Source organism: Urtica dioica, chromosome 5 (genome assembly GCF_054948205.1).
Source record: "Urtica dioica subsp. dioica isolate 48M chromosome 5, U.dioica_male_clone48M_v1_H2, whole genome shotgun sequence".
Taxonomy (NCBI): Eukaryota; Viridiplantae; Streptophyta; class Magnoliopsida; order Rosales; family Urticaceae; genus Urtica; species Urtica dioica.
Window position 1 is genome coordinate 21226137 of NC_142760.1, and position 21094 is coordinate 21247230.

The window sequence follows — 21094 nt, forward strand, 5'->3', positions numbered from 1 at the left end:
GAAGGAAAAATGACCAAGCGATCTTTTGCTGGAAAAGGATTAAGAGCCACCGAACCTCTGCAACTTGTTCACTCTGACGTCTGTGGACCAATGAGTGAGGCTGCGAGAGGCGGTTATGAATACTTCGTCACATTTACTGACGACTATTCTAGATATGGTTTCATTTACCTAATGCAACGAAAATCTGAAACTTTTAGTAAGTTCAAAGAATTTCGTGCTTGTGTTGAAAACCAATTGGGTAAGACTATTAAGACCTTTCGATCGGATCGGGGAGGCGAGTTCTTAGACAATGAGTTCACCGATTACTTGCTTGAGCATGGGATTGAGTCGCAATTATCGGCTCCTGGTAACCCTCAACAAAATGGGGTTGCTGAAAGGAGAAATAGAACTTTATTAGACATGGTAAGATCCATGATTAGCTACTCTTCACTTTCAACATCTTTCTGAAGTTATGCATTAAAGACTGCCATGTATATCTTAAATCAAGTTCCTTCAAAATCTGTATCCGAAACACCCAAAATACTATGGAACGGAGCACCTGAAGGTTTGCGTCACTTCCGTATTTGGGGTTGTCCCGCTCATGTCTTGAAAAAGAAATCGAGCAAGCTGGAACCAAGAACAAACGTTTGTTTCTTTGTTGGTTATCCAGAAGGGACAAAAGGAGGTATATTTTATGATCCTATTGATAGGAAAACATTCGTTTCAACTCATGCTACTTTTCTTGAAGATGATTATGTTAAAAATCATAAGCCTCGAAGTACAATTATACTCGAGGAAAATGTTAGACCAACCCCGAAGACTAACGTCCAAGGGGATCCATCTCCACCTACAATTGTTGTGAGAGTGGGAGATGAAGAAGAAAACACAAACGTTGGTTCAAGTGCTACATTGCCTCGTCGTAGTGGGAGGGTCTCTAGAGAGCCCGACCGATATCTTGGTTTTGAAGCAAACGTCGTTGCCTTGGATGCGAACGACGACGACCCCGTGTCATTTAATGACGCCATGGTCGACTTGGACAAAGAAAAATGGCTAGAAGCCATGAATCTAGAGATAGAGTCTATGCACTCAAACTCAGTCTGGACTCTTGTAGATGCACCCGAACAAATTAGACCGATTGGGTGCAAGTGGATCTATAAGAGGAAGAAAGGAGCTGATGGACGAGTCGAAACCTTTAAGGCTAGACTTGTGGCTAAGGGTTTTACCCAAAGAGAAGGAATCGACTACGACGAAACCTTCTCTCCTGTAGCCATGTTTAAATCCATCAGAATTCTTCTGGCCATTGCCGCTCATTACGATTATGAGATTTGGCAAATGGACGTAAAGACGGCATTCTTGAATGGCTATCTGGAAGAAGAAATCTATATGGCTCAACCAGACGGATTCATAGAAAAGGGTCAAGAGCACAAGGTTTGCAAATTATTAAAGTCCATTTATGGACTCAAGCAAGCGTCTAGATCCTGGAACCAAAGGTTTGATGAGGTGATCAAGACGTATGGTTTCGAACAAAACCTTTCTGAGCCTTGTGTTTACAAGTACTCGAAGAAAGTAATTGTTTTCTTAGTCCTTTATGTAGACGATATACTCCTTATAGGAAGCGATATTAAAGTAATGTCTGACATAAAGGAGTGGCTGGCAAAGCAATTCCAAATGAAGGATTTGGGGAATACTGCTTTTGTTCTAGGAATCCAAATCATTCGTGATAGGAAGAACAAACTACTAGCTCTGTCTCAAGGTACTTATATAGATAAGGTACTTTCTCGCTTCTCGATGCAAAATGCCCATGGGGTATTATTGCCAATTCGTTCAGGAAAGTTCCTGTCGAAGGAGCAGTGTCCTAAGACACCGCAAGAAGTGGAGGATATGAGTCGAGTTCCATATGCCTCAGCAGTTGGGAGTCTGATGTATGCCATGTTGTGTACTAGACCCGACATATGCTATGCAGTGGGAGTTGTTAGTAGATACCAGTCAAACCCTGGTCAAGAACATTGGATAGCTGTTAAGCATATCGTAAAATATCTTAAGAGAACTAGAGACATGATGCTTGTATACACAAGTAATGACTTGGTGATACAAGGATACACTGACTTTGACTTTGAGGCAGACCGTGACATGTTGAAGTCTACGTCTGGATCAGTGTTCACTCTCAATGGAGGAGCGATTGTCTGGAGAAGCATTAAGCAATCTAGTATCGCAGACTCTACTATGGAAGCTGAATATATTGCAGCTTCCGAGGCAGCCAAAGAGGCTGTTTGGCTTAAGAATTTCTTAGCCGAACTGGAGGTAGTTCCTAAAATGAACGAGCCTGTGCAACTCCACTGTGATACCACTGGAGCCATCGCAAACTCAAAGGAACCTCGCAGCCATAAGAGAGGAAAGCATATAGAACGAAAATACCACCTTATAAGAGAAATAGTTCGAAGAGGAGACGTGGCAGTCATGAAGATCTGGACGTTAGACAACATTGCGGATCCAATGACAAAGGGACTATCTGAACATGTGTTCATGAAACATGTGGGAGGAATGGGCCTTAGATACATGCCATATCTTCTCTAGGTCAAAGTGGGAGATTGTTAGGAATTCTTGCCCACGAGAAGATACTTATGTAAATTCTCGTTGAAATTGTTAATAAAATAAAGTTTAACATTTATTATCTATTTGAATTGAAAGCGTTATTTCTTATTTAATAAGATTTATTAAACATTCATTATTCCATAGCCTCCGTATCTAACTGAGTCACGTGCTGGGCACCTGAGTTCGGGCGGTGTGCTAAAACATGGTCGACGGCTGATATACGCCTGGAAAACTATATCTAAAGTCATATATGTGGAACACATGGGTGAAGGCTGATCACTATGTGGGAGCATTCTACACTTGTGGTAAGTGTACGACCCGGACAGGTCTTGGTGTAGATGTGTCGTTTAAGGACCGTTATGACACACTAACCGAGGCCACTATGATGGTCACAGTGACACTTGATCTAAATCCTGAAGTGATCATGGACACTGGGTTATGTTACTGAGCTCTTTGACTCATTCGCTAAAAGGCTATTCATGCTAATCACAGCTTTTGTTTTGGGAGTTTTCTCAGAGCATAATTCGAGTGGGAAGTGATTTACAGATACGGAATCCAGCCTTCCTGAAAGAAGGTTAATGTTCTCTCACCTAAGGGTTGATTCAGAACCGATAGATTGCGCGCACTTTCGAAGTAAGTAACGTTCGAAAGAATCTTTCGCTGGGGAAACAACAATGCTTAGGGCTGATATGTATCAAGAGAAGTATAACGGAAAAATTGACTTCTCTCGATACGGGTTGAACCTGGAGGATCTTGATCACGAACTGACTATATCAGTGGACACTCGTCACGATGAGTAAATATAATTCTAGTATAAAGGAGAGTTCAATCTTGGCTTACAAGGTGGAGTATTTGACCAAGATTAGACGAATCGATGGACAAAAGAGAAAGGACTATTTCGTCTTTTTCATCGGATTTGTTAAGCTCCTATTACTAGGTCCATAGTCCCCGATTCGGCTCTGATAAAGGCAGATAAGAACTTTCGTATAATAATGTTTATCAGTATTAAATCTCACTTGCTGTAATTGTGATTGACAGCATTAATTCTGGAAAATGGGTATTCGCAGAATTAAATAAATATTTATGGTAGAGTTGTTTATTTATTGTTTGATCAAGTAAATAAACAATTATTAATTATCTGTTTATTGTTGGACCAAGTAAATAAATAATTAATTGGGTTTTAAGCAATTGGGCCTTGAACAAAATATGAAAATCGAATTAGGGTTTTGGCACTAGGAATTTGCGCAAATCCCCTTGGCCGTGTGCCATCAAGTTCGAAATTTTCATAATTGGTATTTACCAATATTTTCTCTTTAGTTGTTTAAATAAAGGAGAGAGAATAATATAAGATATTTTCCTATATTTTCTCCTTATTTAAAGGAGAGTATTTAGGAGAATATTTAGGAGAAAATTTAGGAGAATAATATATTCTCTTTTATTATCTCACTAAATAAATTATTCTCTATTTAAATATCCCATAGATATTGATCTCATGGATGAGAGAAAAAGTAGGATTCACTTGTTGAGATCCAATGGCCTAGATTAAATCCTCTAGTGTGAACACAATAAAAGGAAATAAAATATTCTGGAAGATTCCATGAATATCTCCTTTTTACTACTATAAATAGGGGTTCATGAGAAGGCAAAAATTAAGGTTTTTGACCTAATAATTTCGTGCACTCTAGGCTACCTTAGCCGTGCAAAACAGCCTCTCCCTCCCCTCTGAAATTCGTTTCCATTCTTAGTAAAATAAGAGAAAGATCTCGAGACACCTAGTTTTGTGATCTAGTGAGATAAAGACTGTGCCCACTCATCTTTCTTATTCGTCTCGGAGATTACGTTTCGGAAGACTAAGGTGTCATCACATCGAGTCCTTGAACAAGGAGTTCTTTGTTGGATCGTGTGGAAGCTTGTACGTTCAAGACGAAGACGGATTGTGAAGGCTTTCAGTTCGTGAACCGAAAATCAATGTAAGTACTTGTTTACTCTTGTTTCGGTTGCTTGACTTATATGCTCTCTTATAATAATTAATTAATGTAAATCTAGATCTTGTCATATAATCATTGAATTAATTAGCTCACGATTAGCGTAATTAATCACTTTTCCGCATTTATATGGTTATATGGGGGAGTCATCCCCGACACATCATCTCAAGCCAACAATACAAATTTACCCAAATCTTGGAGCGACTCACCCTTGCAATCAAAAGCCAAAAACCCAAATTTCTTGAATCGCGATAATAAAGCCTTAAAATTGAGGAAAATTTGAAAATCCTAAAAACTAAGAATCAACGACACAAATATATAGTCAAGAACACCCATTTCAGTTTACATGAGCAACAAATTAACAAACTTTTTTTTATCTACGCATGCATTCAAAAACCCAGAAAAACCAAGAAACCCTTAATATCCAAATCACGGATCAAAACAAAAATATATATCGAAACAATATTAATACAAAAACAAACGCACCTTATAAATGTAAATATATTAAAAAACGCACCTTTTAGTTGACGATATGTGCTTTATATCTTACGTTCGCCGCTAGTTCTATTTTTTCTCTCTTTCGCTTCGTTTTTTTTTTCCAGAATGTATAAATGTTTGCGTATGTAATTGTTACTATGTCCATCATATATGCCTTGATTCTCGCGATTTTTAATTAATACGATATTTGATTTTTTCCTATTAAAGTCGGGGTAAAGAGTGGGCGGGAAATTTAATTGAGTATTTACGTCATTTTAGTGGTGTAAATAGAAGGTGGTGGCTATTTACCAAAAATTAACGATAGGTGGGCTATTTTACAAATCGTGCATGTTAGGTGGCTATATACCTAAAAGACCCTAAAAATAAATGAATAATTAAGAAACAATAACAATTTTATTGAGCTAGCGATCTCGATTACAACAGTCGAACTCAATAAATTTATGAATAAGAAAACTCAAACTCAGAAATTACAATCAAGAGAATGCATCAAATTCCAATGCATTTTAATGATAAGAAATGAATTTATAGGCAGTCGAAATCTACATTATTTGAGGAAACCTATCGATTCGTGACATGTCTCTCGGGAGTATTGAACAAAATGGAGACATGTTAAACAAGGCCATGCACTTCACTAAGGATGAGTCACAACGGGTCGTGCACCCCAACAAAGATGCAATCGCGGTGTCAATCCAAGTTGCCAACAACCTTGTGACCGTAGAAGCTTGTTTTTGAAGAAGTTTTTCTCCGCTGTGACCGTAGCCAAATCCAAACGGAGCCCCAGAGTTCGGCGGATTCGTAAGTTGGGACCATCGGTCCCCTCTCAAGGACCAGCTAAGCATTGGCACGATCCAAGTCCCGGTGAGAATCCTGGAGCTTGTCCCTCAAGTCGCTAATCATCATAGCATGATGACGAGCCCGCAAGCCCATGTTCAGGGTCGAGACGAGCATCCGTGGTACAACCAAAGAGATGTAGGAATCGAATACGCAAAGTGGAACGCAATTAAAAGATTATACCTTGGCGGCAACCTTAATATGGTGATTGTGGAGAAATTACGATCATGGCTCACCTCCTCGATGAGATAATCCATGGGGACCTTCTCAACCGCCAAACCGACCTCTAGCTCAGACCTTGAGCTGCCTCCTTGACGTTTGTGACAAAACCGAGCTCATGGTGCGCACCTGGGCGCAGAAGTAGAATCGCCCACTGATGGGCACTTCCTCGAATCCCTCGCCTCCCAAACCGGCAAGGAGCGGGGATAGAAGCACACCTCAGGAGAACAGTCTCGTGGCGGAGGAGAAAGATCGTGCACTAGAGGTGGACTCTTGGGTCCGCTTGTTGTGCCTTTATTTTTTCCACCCTTCCTAGCCACCTTCTTGGCATCCTTCTTGCTCTCCTTCGAGCTCCCGCTCAGGAAATAGTTTGCGCGTTGTCTCATGTGAGGCATATCTGAAAGAAAAATAAAAGAACCATTAGTCTCAAAGGCATTCCATAACCAAACAATGAGATATCACATCTAGATAGTGGAGATACCATCGTCAACATCAATAACGGAAGTAGGGACCATCCTGACCGACTTCTCCGACATGGAACTTAAGAAGGTGAAACAGAAATTCATGGTACGACAAGTACCCCATGAGTCTGTTAAGTGTCTTGAGAAATTATCGCTCAATCTTAACCTAACGGAGTAAAGGTGCCAAATCTCAAAGGAGCTGCTCGGATACCCAAATTCAAGAAGGCTTCCACCCAAGGATCTTCTCGGGCATGTCATAGAAGAGTCCGACGCTCTTGCGAGACATGAAGTAATACAGTCGCGGACTGTTGCTCACCTGAAGCACGCGAACTCGTACCACAAAATGTGGCATACATAAATGAATCGGTAGCACGATGGGATCACTTGCACCGCACAGATCCCCATGCGTGCTAGAAACTCCAGAATGACGGATTGGAATAGCAGCCACAAACCCGATAGAAAACTTTCTAGGTGAACAACAATATATCCAGGGCGAGATCGTGTTGGAAGCTCATCTTGATCCGGGATCTGCACGTCAATACAAGGAGGAATAAAGTATTCACTCCTCAAATCCCCATCATAAAAAACCACCAAATTCGTGATTTCGATCCCGGACAGACACTGTCTATCGGAGTTTCGACATGAAGCCCCAACACAGTCGATACGGGACCGACGTCACATCCAGTGCTGCGGGAACCGGATCCGAGGAAAATCGGTGATAGGACTTTCAAAATACTGGCCAAAATCACGGAAAAAGTCTTACCTCGACCATGGTTCCTTGATCCCGAAAGATTTTTGACGAAGGGAGAAGGAAGACTCGCCGTTGTCGTCGCCATGACATCCGCCCTCACCTGGAGCCGAGGGGTCAGCACGCAGAACTTCACCATCCCGACCCAGCAGGTGGCTGCACGGGGCTCCGTTGTCACTAGTGAAACCTTCTCACCCAAAACTGGGGGTCATCATGCGGGTACTCACTGTCCTGACTCGAGAGGTCGCCGCGCGGGGCTTCGTTGTCGCCCTACGTGACCCGGTCCTCCAAGCTTCGGGGATCGCCACATGAGGTCTGATCGTCCAAGTGCTAGGGGTCGTAGCGTGGGATCCCACAACCCCGAGCCGAGGAGTCGCTTCGACGGATCACAACGAAGGATCGAGAGCACATCGCCTAAAGGCATGGCCCGAGGACCATTGCCAGATTCTGCCAGGCCGTTCAGCATAGGGCTCATGGATCTAGGTTCCTCAGAACTTTCCCGATCTGAGTTAGTCCGTGCGGCCATCGTCACGTCGCCTCCATCGCTGACGTCGCTAGAAAAAAGGTCATTTGATTAATCCGGATCGTGCGCCGCCTTAGCGCCCCCCAACCCCCTCCACTGCCGCCGATGATGAAGGATTTGACGACCGCTCGTCTACGCCTCCATTAACTTTGTTCTCCCCAACGCCGAATTACATGTCCGCCAAAGCCTCATCTACCGATTCATTGTCGCCTCCGTCAATGGTTTTGCGAGGCTCTGCCATCATGCCGTCAAAGTAAATCTTGTCGCAAGGGGGAGACCTTATGTCGAAATCTTGGACCCACCATCAACTACGTGGTCGAGATCCATGATGTCAGAGAAAAGAGAGAAAGGGAGGGTGGGGGGAGGAATGAAAATGAAGAATGGGGAAAGAAAACGTGGGCCTCCGTTAAAAGGTCCCACCACGACCAAAAAGAAAGAGAAAATAATTCTCTTGGAGGCCCACCCAAAAAGCTGTCAGAATTCTTGCACTAGGTGGCAGGAAACATCATATCAGATAAGCTTCACGGCAATTTTAGATCCCCACGAAGCTATACACTCAGTCTGGAACTCCCTTGCTTGCCTCGACCCTCACAACCTCGTCCCCCTTCACTGAGTTCATTCTCTTCAACGACCCCCCAAAATACGACATATCCAAAATTTCGTCCCATCTCCAACTCTACACATATATCATATGGTCCCTACCCAAGCACATAGGGGTCAATGAGGAAGGCCATCTACATATGTCCAAACCATATCGACACCATCGTGTCCTTCTGGTCTTACTTGCCCTGATATCATCTTAATAATGATCATAGGCAAAATCTTATTTGGGCCATTCTCGGGCCATGCTTTTGGGTTTTGGACAATGAACTTGGAGAGTCTGGAGAGTGTCTTGTTTTTTTAAGTACAAGGACTTATGGGAGGATAGGACCTCGCATGCAAAGACGATCGCGGCGTTCGTAGGGTTTCTTGTTTTGAAGAGGAAAAGCACTGCGGTGTGGTTGAACAAATTGTGGAGCATTTTAGGATCGGAAGTATGAAGATACTAGATTTGCACAAGAACGGTAAATTAGTGAAAATGATGGAAAACTTTGATGGGAATATTTATGGGTGTAGAACTCATCTCACCCTGAAATAATTATCATCGAGCGTAAGCCCAATGGCAAGACCAATTCAATCTGGCCCAATATGGTCAGATCCCTCCAAAACAACAAAGCCATTGTCGTTTGAAAACAATAAAATAATAAACGAGCCGAACTAAAGAAACCTATTTCAGCCATATCTTTGGTCGAACTCAACGCAATTTGATACCTTTGAAGTGATAAGCGACACCACGTCACGAGATACCATGTCGCCGTCTCCACACCCGGACTTGTTTAACATGCCTCCATTCATTGTTCAACCATCCTGGGAGATGTGCTACGAATCGATAGGTTTTCTCGAAGAATGTAGACTTCGACCGTCTATAAATTCATTTCTTATCATTAAAATACATTGGATTTTGATACATTCTCTCGATTGTAATTTCTAAGTTTGATTTTTCTTATTCATAGAATTGCTATGCTTGACTGTTGTAATCGAGATCGCTAGTTCAATAAAATCGTTATTATTTCTTAATTATTCATTTATTTTTATTACATTTTGATTCGCATACTTAATTAAATCCCGAATTTATTTTATATTTTTATACGACAAATTTTTGAAGATTCACTTATATTAAATTAAAATAACATATAATCTCTTAATTTTTCATGTTTGTCGAGGCTGGACTTGTTTTTGCACCAACAATATTTCTTTAGAATAACAGAAAGTATTTTCTTTAGAATAGGAGTAGGTGACTGGGTTTATCTTCGTAGTCCCTCCATTGTTGAGAAGTGTAAACAAAAGTGTTTAACGAGAAATGGAGTTGTTGGGGTTTAACTTCATATGCATGCTCTAATAATTTAATACGCACTATTATCTAAGAAACCACCTTTTGTTGGACTTAACTAATGTTCAGTTTGAATAAAATATTGCTTGGTTGAGCCTGTAGTTATGTTGTCATGGTCACGAATTTCACTTTTTCTAGAACAAATTGTGGTAAGATGAGGAATTTGATAAAAGTGATGCTTTTTAGAATTTTTTTTAATAAAGAATATTTTTAGTACGTGAAGGGTTGTTTTATGGCTAATATTCGAGTGCAGTCCAATCTGAAAGTAAAACAGAGATAAAGAGATGTGCGGAATTGATATTTTCTCATTAGCATCAGACGTGTATTTATACACATTACAAGGAAAGGGAAATAAACAAATAAGGAAACCTAATCCTACTATACAAGGAAACAAATAATCAGTTGTTGACAACTAAGGACAGCTAAGAAAAACGTGTACAGCTAAGGGAATTAATCCCACACACTAATCAGCTCTAACTAACACGGAGAAAAATAAAGCCCATCTAATAATCAACCTAATGGGCCTTTTAACAATGTTACACGTTAATTAGACTATTCTGGAGAGTATACACGGAATTAACATAATACTTTAACACTCCCCCTCAAGTTGGTGCAAAGATATCTATCATGCCCAACTTGCTTAAAAAGTCTTCAAACTTTGTCTTGTAAAGCCCTTTGGTGAGAACATCTGCTAGCTGCTCTGATGTTGGAACGAATGGCATGCAAATTTCCCCCCTTTCTAGCTTCTCTTTGATAAAGTGACGATCTATCTCCACGTGCTTTGTCCGGTCATGTTGAACCGGATTGTTGGCGATGCTGATGGCAGACTTGTTATCACAAAACAGCTTCATGGGAGCTGTGAACTTAACCCGGAGCTCATTTAAGATGCCTCGGATCCAAATGATCTCACAAATACCTTGCGCCATAGCTCGGAACTCTGCCTCTGCACTACTTCGAGACACAACAGCTTGCTTCTTACTTCTCCACGTCACAAGATTACCCCAAACAAAGGTACAATAGGCTGAGGTTGATCGCCGGTCATCTGAACACCCGGCATAATCAACATCTGTGAATACTTCAATCTGCCTCCCATCATCCTTCTTGAATAAAACTCCTTTTCCCGGACTTCCTTTGAGGTAGTGTAGAATGCGATACACAACCTCTAAATGATTCTTGGATGGATTGTGCATGTGTTGACTTACATGGCTCACTGCAAATGCAATGTCTGGCCGTGTGTGAGCCAAGTAAATCAATTTCCCAACCAGCCTTTGATACCTTTTCTTGTCTGCCGGATCCTCATCATCATTTGTCGTTGTGAGCTTATGATTTGGATCAATTGGAGTAGAGGTAGGTCTGCAGCCGAGTAGACCTGTTTCCTTGAGTAGATCGAGCACGTACTTTCGTTGTGAGATTGCAATCCCCTCTGAGGACCTGGCCACTTCCATACCCAGAAAGTATTTGAGACTTCCTAGGTCTTTCACTTCAAATTGCTGAGCTAGGAATCTTGTCAACTTGCTGAGTTCAGCCTCATCATCACCTGTCATCACAATGTCATCCACATAAACAATCAATATGGCGAGTTTACCATTTAGAGAATGTTTGTAGAACATGGTATGATCACTGTGGGCTTGCGTGTATTGCTGATCCTTCATCGCCTTAGTAAATCTGCCAAACCAAGCTCGTGGAGATTGCTTGAGTCCATACAGTGCCTTCTTAAGAAAGCACACTTTCCCATTGGCCGTGTGATCAAATCCCGGAGGTGGCTGCATAAAGACTTCTTCCCCTAGTTCTCCGTTGAGGAAGGCATTCTTGACGTCAAATTGTCGTAGTGGCCAGTCAAGATTCACGGCAAGAGAGAGTAGGACTCTGACGGTGTTTAGCTTGGCAACCGGAGCAAAGGTCTCCTCGTAATCCAGCCCATAGATTTGAGTGAACCCACGAGCAACCAGCCTTGCTTTGTACCTGTCAATTTCTCCCTCGGCATTATACTTGATAGTAAATATCCATTTGCAATCAACTGTTCTTTTTCCTGCAGGCAACATAGTCAGTTCCCAAGTCTCATTCGTTTTTAAAGCTCTCATTTCCTCTAAAACAGCCTCTTTCCACTTAGGAATACTTAGAGCTTCATAAATAGAACTAGGTATCTCATCAATCAACAAATTTGTGGTAAAGGCTCTAAAGGCAGGAGACACATTTTTATATGAGACATAATTAGACAAGGGGTACATGGGAAACTTCTCGGCTTGTCTAGTGGTGCAATTTCTGGTTTCTTTTCTAAGGACAATTGGCTCATCTAGAATTTCAAGTGTACCTATAGTCTCGGCTGACTCATCAAGAATGGGTGAATTTGAGATGAAAGGAGAAGAATTACCTTGATCCGTGTTTGGTTCTGATGATGACAGTGCTGGAGTTTCAACTTCACTTTCTGATTGCACTCTTGAGTTAACACGGAAATCAGATATTGGTTCCTCATTTGAATCAGTTCCATTTTCATTATATGATGACATTTCATTTTGATCATTTGGAGCATTTGGGACATTTTGTACACGGCTAGAAATATTAGGCATATCCAAAATAGGCAGAGAATGATTTAAATCCCAAAAACACTCTTCAATATTATTCTCCCCCTGAAGAGGGATTTTGTCAAAAAAAGGTTGGTTTTCAAAAAATGTGACATCCATACTTACAAAGAATTTACCCGAGCTAGGGTCATAACATTTTAAACCTTTTTGAGTTGGTGAAAAACCAAGAAAAATGCATTTAATTTCTCTAGGATCCAATTTTCCTCTAGCATGATCATGAACGTGTACAAAGGCAGTACACCCAAAGATTTTAGGATTTAGATGTGTGAAACATTTGTTCTCCGGAAAAAAAAATTTTAAGTGTAGAAATGGCAGTTTTATAGTTAAGGATTTTGCTTGGCACTCTATTAATTAGATATGTAGCAGTTAACAAAGCTTCTCCCCAAAAACGTTTTGGAACATTCATAGAAAACATTATAGCTCGAGTAACTTCAAGTAGATGTCTATTTTTCCTTTCGGAAACTCCATTTTGTTGAGGTGTATAAACACAAGAACTCTGATGGATTATGCCTTTTTCATTTAAAAACTCACCAAGGATTTTGTTAAAATATTCTCTACCATTATCAGTTCTCAAAATCTGAATACGGCTATCAAATTGAGTTTCAACCATTTTGTAAAAAAATTTGAAAGTGTTTTCAGCCTCAGATTTATCCTTTAAAAGGTATATCCACGTGTTTCTAGTGTGATCATCAATAAAGGTAATGAACCAGCGAGTGTTGGTTAAAGATTTTACACGAGATGGCCCCCAAATATCACTATGAATTAAAGCAAAAGGTTTAGAAGGTGTATATTTCAAAGTAGGAAAATGAGACCTTTTATGTTTTGCCAATTGACAGATTTCACATTGCAAAAAATCAATATTCTTATTATGAAACATAGAGGGAAACAAATGCTTTAAATAACCAAAACTTGGATGTCCCAAACGAAAATGCCACAACATAATGTCATCATATACGGAAAATAAACTAGAACAAAGAGGTTTCTGAATTTGTTTACTCAAGGTGGTCTCGGATGTGAAGTAGTAGAGCCCTCCATTTTCTTCAGCACTGCCAGTCATCTTCCCCGAACTTAGATCCTGAAAATTACAACCAGAAGGAATAAAAGTGAGTTTGCATTGTGAATCAGTTGTCAATTTATGAACGGATAAGAGGTTATAGGCAAGTTTAGGAACATGGAGAACATTAGAAAGAGTAATGGATGGTGATAAAATAATTGAACCTTTCCCAGCGATGGCTGAAAGAGATCCATCTGCAATTTTCACTTTTTCATGACCAGAACAAGGATAATATGTATGGAAAAGATATGATGAGTCAGTCATGTGGTTTGTAGCACCAGAATCTAAAATCCAAGGATTGGAGTTTTCTAAGGTTGTTTTAAGGGCTGCTACATGAATACCCTTTTTAGCTAAGGTTGATGTTGATTGATGAGAGGACCACATCTTAAGTATTTGCTCTAAATCTCCTTTAGTGAAAGAAGACTGATCTTGAGTTGATGAAGAGGCTCTAGGGCTGCTTGGCTGAGACTTGGGTGCCGTGGACTGAGAGGCTTGAAAGGCACCCTTGTTGTTGTTGTTGAAGGGCTGTGGAAGATCATCAGGTTTGCGGTGAAGCTTCCAGCACTTTGCTTTGATGTGCCCTATCTTTTTGCAGTACTCACAAGTTGGAGCATTGTTGTTGTAGCGGCCAGAGGAATTTCTTGGGTTCCGGTTGTTGTTGTTGTTGTTATTGTTGTTGTTGTAATTAGGCTTGGAAGACACCATTGCACTCGTTTCTGAATGTGTTGGTGCAGCCTCATTCTTTCCGGATCCCAGCATGACTTGGCGACGAGTTTCCTCTCTCCGGACTTCCGAAAAAACCTCCCGGGTGCTTGGGAGAGAGTCTCGGCCAAGAATCCTTCCTCTGACTTCATCAAGATCTGCATTCAAGCCAACCAAAAATTTAAAAACTCTTCCTTTCTCCACGAGCTTCTGGTACAAGGCGCTGTCCTTTGGGCAGCTCCACTAGTGGTTGCAATAAAGGTCTTCCTCTTGCCAAAGCATCTTCAGGTCGGTGTAGTACTTTGTCACTGACTTCTCGCCTTGTCTAGCCTTGCTCAATTGAGTTTCTATCTCAAAGAGTGTGCCAGCGTTGCCAAGATCAGAGTACGTCTCTCTAACCGCCGTCCAGATGTCACTTTCTGTAGGAAGAAAAAGATACGTCCTCCCTAGACCTGCATCCATAGAATTAATGAGCCATGACATAATCATGAATTTTCAGCCTCCCAAACGCCATATTTGGCTGCATCTTCCTTCACGTCTGGTTTGGTTGTGATTCCAGACAAATAGCCAAATTTGCCTCTCCCTTGAACGAAGAGTTTGACTGATTGAGACCACTCCATGAAATTACTCCCATTCAATTTATGGGAAGTGATGGAATGAGAAGAATTGTCAGCTGAGATAATAGGATTAATCCCAGGTTGAGAAGAAGAAGAATTTCCAGTAAAACTGGTATTATTGGACTCGGCCATGGTGTATGATCACGAGTACCTATATGTGTTTTAGGGTTTTGTGTAGCTCTGATACCATGAAAGTAAAACAGAGATAAAGAGATGTGCGGAATTGATATTTTCTCATTAGCATCAGACGTGTATTTATACACATTACAAGGAAAGGGAAATAAACAAATAAGGAAACCTAATCCTACTATACAAGGAAACAAATAATCAGCTGTTGACAACTAAGGACAGCTAAGAAAAACGTGTACAGCTAAGGGAATTAATCCCACACACTAATCAGCTCTAACTAACAAGGAGAAAAATAAAGCCCATCTAATAATCAACCTAATGGGCCTTTTAACAATGTTACACGTTAATTAGACTATTCTGGAGAGTATACACGGAATTAACATAATACTTTAACACAATCAATAGAACATATCCGTAATTCTCGTAACGAGAGATATCGATGACTTATTTTCTAAAATCGAAACTAAGTTGAATGATAAATTAATGTTCAAAGTGTGTTATATTGTGCTTATTTATTAAAGTGGATGTGTTGTGATTGAGTTTATCATAATATAATCCCATGTGTAAGAGACATGTGAACTTTATAGTGCTTGTATATGAAATTTATATACAAACTCAACTCACAAAGCTAACCTATTTTTTATGGAGGGGATGGTGTCTTCCCACGTATCCGCTGTCCGTCCGACCGATCGTGCCGTTTCAGGCTTGCACTAGGGCTTGATTGTAATAATTTTTATTCTCTGAAATTATGTTAAGCAGGGAAGACCTTGGAGTAAAATTATCATAAACGGCAACTCCAATGTCCAATTGAGCTAATTCCAACTGTTTTGGAAAGTAAACTCACAGACCTTTAATTTGGTTCAAGAACCACTCAAATCCAAGTTTCGAGCAGAGAGATACGTCCCTTTTACAGTAAATATTCTTAAGCTCAAGGAAATCTGAACAGAAATTCGGTCGAGACTTAAGTGCAAAAGATTCAAGTGTAACAGAACGTTTTATTGAGTTGTTAAGTCTTTTAAATGTGTCTTATTAACATGGTAATAGTATAGCAAAAAATAAAGTAACACCAAAAATAAAACGAGCGAGTAAATAAGCAAATCAAGCAAGACAATATTACTTGTCACAAAATTACCCGAAATTTCTCAAACTTCTCAAAACCTGATTTATATTATGAAAAAATTGAAAACTTTTAGAACTGATTCTGATGTGTTTTAATATCATCCCAAAGGTGTAGAAAATCAACATGCTTTTTAATTTAAAGGCACGAGCAATAAATTAAAAAAACAAAAAAAAACAATTCTACCAAATTCATTACTCGAGTAAATTCAAGAAAACGATTTTCAAATTTATATTTCAAATTATATGCACATGCTTATAGTTTGACCATAGCTCTGATACCATTTTTTGGAATAGATCTACGGGTTTCGAAATGATTATCGCTTCTAGCAAGCGGCGGAATATAAAAATTTCTTTAAAAACTCGTAAAACGTTTTTACAACCTAGACAAAGTGCATGAACATATAATTTAAAATTTTAAAACTACTTTGAGTTTTCACTCGGTACCAACCTTGAATGGAGCTTGAACGTTGAGAAGCCTTAGGAAGGTTTAAACGCTCGTCTCCCCACGCCTCTCCCACTAGTCTTCTTGAACCTATGAGCAACCACGAAAGTTTCTACCACTAGAGTCTTTAGAGTTTAGGTTGGATTTAGTGTGTTGGCACTTTTAAACACTATGACTCTAGAACTAGTCTATGAGCCAAAGAGCTAAAACAAAACGCTAGGTCTAATGAGGACATAGGTGCCAAAAGAAAAGAACAAGAATCGAGATCTAGAGAGAGAGAAGGGCGGCCAACAATCTAGAGAGAGACGCTCTTGATTTAAAAAATTGTGTGTTGTGAATTGTGAATGAGGTGGGGTATTTATAGGAGGATGTTTACCTTGAAAAGGTAGTTTCCTCTTTTCCATTGAATATCACATATTCATGAGCAAATCCTTGTTTCCTCTTTTCTTCCCTTGCACATCCAAACTAAGCCATCAAGGCTCTTGGATTTGTTTCCTCATGTGCTTTGTCTCTCCCTTGGCCGTCCATCCTATTGCTTCTAGAAGCAAATTTGTTTCCTTTTTTTTTGGCAAGTATCTTAATACATTAATGCACAAAATAAACTCTCTTCCTCTATTGATGGTGCACGGAAATAGGCCTTCTAGAACATGCTTCTAGATGTTTCTTTATTTGTTCATGACAACATAAGAAAAGAAAAGCCCATTTAGAATTTTCACATAAAATTCCATGAAATGAAATTCAATCCTCAAGGCCCAATATTCCTATATGGCCGTGTGACTTGAACTCATTGTCATGTCAAAACACTTATTTATTGTCATTCACACCATCCTATGTCCAAAAGGAAAAAATTACCCTTTACACAATTTTCGTAAAACTTGTCTAGTTCTTGTTTTGACTTGCTTTCTTGTTTAACTAATACTACTCTAATGACTTGTGGTAGTGACCTCATGGATCCAAATGAACAAAGCTTGAGCTAGCATACTTGGACTCAAAAGTTAACAAACCTTTTCCAAGTTCTAGCTTAATGTCAACTGACTCTACTAAAGAGTTGACACTGAAATCTCACGGTTCAAATGAATACATTTTCTACTCAAGAATTCTACATAATCATAATGAGTGGATCCATTCAGATATGTTTACCTTCACGAATATCATCAACTAGATGGGATTTATAAAATTACCATTTTACCCTTCTAGTTATTATTTCCTCAACTCCTTTGTCGCTTGTGAATAAGTTAGAAACAATGTATTGACAAGGAGCGCTAACAAGTCACACTGTTTCATCCAAAAGAGTCATGAATCAATTTGGACACTGACCAGTTCATTTATTCACAATCAAAGGAACAAAGCATGAGGTGATATACATTGCATTTCAGCAATCTTTTACATGAATTCCATATCTATGAGATCTTCACAAAGTTACTCATGACATCTTCATAACTTAGTACTTCACCAATAGGTCTTGTCTATATCACATAGTGAATCTAGACCTCTGACTTTCTCAAATGAGAATACGTAAGCTATGAAATGACATGTCTCATTTCAGGATTGAGGTAAGCACGATGCAATTCATACGTAGTGACTTCGAGACATAAGAGGTTACATTTTGTTCTTATTCTGTCTCTAGAAGTGCACTGGTCAATACAGTACCTTCAGAAGATACCTAGAAGAACTATAGAGTCTCCAACTCTCAATGCCCCATAATCAGACATCATAGATTGTCTTAACAATCATACTGAGATCAATAGCCCTTTGATCCTTAGATTGTGAATATACTGTTTTAAGCAAACCATGAAGAGTTTGTTAATGCAAATCTATATTTGACTCTTCATTTATTGTTAGGTTTGTTTAAGGACTAAAGACTATAGTTTATCATAAAGCTTCAAATACACAAGGAAGAATGAATGAACGTTTCAACTTTTATTAATTATTAATCAATTACAAGCAAGAGTCTTCGTGAGACTTTATTACATCAAATGTACACAATTAATGACTACTAACTCTTCTTGTGGGCACCATTGACAACACGTTACCCATATACGTGTGAAGATCATCAAGGAAAGTCTTTAGCGATAGGATCTGACGAAACAGGAAACTTACCATAATTACAGTCTGCACACAAAGAGAAAGATGTCTCTACAAATCATGAAGCATGTTGTCCGACATATTTCCTTAACAACTTGCAGTAAAAAAATAAGCCAACACATAACGTAACAACATTCTCCCCCTTTGGCTAGTTTTTAGGCAAGCACTTCTAGAGCAGTTCTGAGCCATATATAGTCTCAATCAAATAAGTCGAAATAACTGACAAAATGATGACCTCTCCCCCTGATTGCCTAAAAAACATACCAAATGCAAGGATAAACTAAGACAAGGGAAGGCAAATATCTGAAAAAGCACACGAGAACTGAAGCAAACAACAGATAATCACCACAATGTAATAGTCTGAATACACATACCGAAGTGGAGAGCCAAGGCTGAGCACAAAGAGGAGCCAAGGAGTGTATCAACCAGAGCATCAACAACTAAAGGTGTTCAAATATTCAGATAGTACAGACTAAATAAGGAGACTCTACAAAGTAGGAGTCCCGACAAAACCTTCATCATTGTCATCTTTATCTTCCTCTTCACCACTATCGGCCACATCTTCTTCCTCGTCCTCATCTTCATCTTCGTTCTCTTCATCTTCTGGAGCAGGCTGAGCAGTCTGAGCTGGCTGTGAGGTAGAAGCACCATTAGTACAAGAAAGAGATGTCACTCTGCAAAAATCTCGGAAAGAACAACAACCTTCAAAGTTTCACCAGCGGCGACAGATGTCGCGACAGAAGGCCTGACAAGTTCACGAATATGATTCCATTCAACTAGCTTGTGACTGAAACTCAATTTACTCAGAGCCTTTCCAATAACATCATTAGTACGCATGACGTCCTTCTATCTGATAAAAGAGATAGGCCAAATCAGCCTTGATGCTAGAGCCGTGAAAGGAAGGGGCCCAATTTGCAACACCAATCATATATAGTACGGGGTACTTGGGAGAGAGATCTAGGGAACCTTTCTTTGGCCAAGTCTTCTTCTCGTCATTTGAGAGCTCTTTGGCCACAACATCCATGGAAGGTAGATGATCAGCATTAATAATCTTCTGACGACCCAAGAAGTCGTTGGTCACTGAGTGAGAGACATCAAAGCAGTGCCCCCGTACATAAACCTTTCTGAACTCTGGATAATGCGGTTTATCAATAGAGGCAAACATGTTCACAACAAACTCCTTCATCAACATGGGATAGTAAGGTCCAATTTCTATGACAGTCTTGAGCAAATGTGCTCCGTTCAGTAGCTTCCATAAGCACATCAATCTTCAGAGCCTCTTTAGAAAGTTCTTTCTCAGGAAACACAGTCCTATGAAACACATACCTCTACTTCCTCACACGATCTTCTTCGTGGAAGGAGACATTGTCCAAATGGACAGGAGGAACACCCTTAGGAAGCTTTTGGCCTCCAACAGATCTTCTATTAGCCAAGGACAAGCTCTCAGGACGAGCTACCTCTCATTCTTCCTCAATGTCATCGAGGATGTCAGTGACTTCTTCATCAACATTCCTCTGTCTCGGCTTCTTCTTGTTCAAACCCTTCTTCAAAAACTTGCTTTTGTTCTTCTTCTCAGGAGTATTGGTATTCACAAACTCATTCTCTTTCGCAGGACCCTTGTCCTTTACAGTCTTCTTCCCAGCATGCTTCTTCTTTTTCTTCTTTCCTTTTGTCATAAAGGATGCCAAAACTTCATCATCACCAGCATCTTTCCTCTTTCCAGAGGTCTTTTCAAAATGTCTCTCACTCTCAGAGACAACCTTATCAGCAGTACCAGCAACACCAACTTCTTCTGATATCTTCATAGTAGTATCACTAGGAGGCACACTTACTTCCTCAGTTTCCCTGACAAGCTCACTAATAGGCACGACAGATGCATGGACATCTTGTGCAACATCCTTCTCACTAATCGGATTGGCAGCAAATAATGAGGAATTCCAATGATAGTATCAGCATATGGGGGATAAAAGAAAAAAGTAGAGATCCCAAGTTGTCACAATCACTCTCTAGAATATCTTCATCAATAGTACTAGGTTCTGGGTTCTCATCAATCACATCAACGTTCCTAGCTTCCTTTTCTTTCCCAATCGCCACATGGAGTAGGGACAGAACCAGAAATACCTTGAATCCACTCAAGATGGGCTTCAATTGGAGAAACTGAAACCTGATCTTTGGAGGGAACATCTTCATCGTTGTGATCAGAGACGGTGACTTCATTGCTCTCTTCCTTTTAAGCAGATGATTCTTGGAAGAGACAGACCCATTGATATCTTGGATTGACAAGACAACCTTCCTTGGAGCAATCATCACACCCTTCTTCTTGGCAATAATATTTTCTCTTGTAGGGAGAGTCTTCTCAGGTTGAGCACCTCCGGACTAACCATTGGCACTCTTCCAAGAGGACATTCCCTTAACACGAACACCACGTTAGGTGATCTGAAACTCTATGGCTTCTTGCACGACAACTTTCTTCTTCGCCATGGCAGATGTTCTCGTTCTGCTTCTTGTTCCAACCATTCTGACAAAATTTTCAAGATAACCTCCATAAAATAACATGAAGCAAAGAGTGGTTACACTAACCAGAAAATCGTCAATTGC

The 21094-nt window shown here is 40.0% G+C and overlaps 1 pseudogene; it reads left to right on the plus strand.

Annotated features, from left to right (window-relative positions):
- Positions 1-1767: 1767 nt before the first annotated feature.
- On the plus strand, positions 1768-2553 carry LOC149397609 (secreted RxLR effector protein 161 pseudogene; annotated as a pseudogene).
- The last annotated feature ends 18541 nt before the right edge of the window (positions 2554-21094 follow it).